Here is a 301-nt window from a genome sequence, read left to right on the forward strand (position 1 = left end):
TAATTCCAGCACTTGGGAGCCAAAGGCACAGAATCACCACAAGTTAAAGATCAGCATGATCTACATATTGAATTCCAGACCTGCTGGGACTACACAGCAAAACCCCATCTAAAAAACAGACAAAATGCGGGAAAAAAAGTGTAATTTAAATTGGACAATTATAAGGATTATAAAAGGTATATTTGAGCTGGGGAGGCAGGGCAGGTGGCTCTCTGTGAGTTCAAGGTCAGCTTGGTCTACATAAGTGAGTTCCAGGACAGCTGGAGCTACAGGGAGACCCTGTCTCAAAAAGACAAAAAAA

Source organism: Nannospalax galili, unplaced genomic scaffold, assembly GCF_000622305.1.
Source record: "Nannospalax galili isolate Female #2095 unplaced genomic scaffold, S.galili_v1.0 scaffold2126, whole genome shotgun sequence".
Lineage (NCBI taxonomy): Eukaryota > Metazoa > Chordata > Mammalia > Rodentia > Spalacidae > Nannospalax > Nannospalax galili.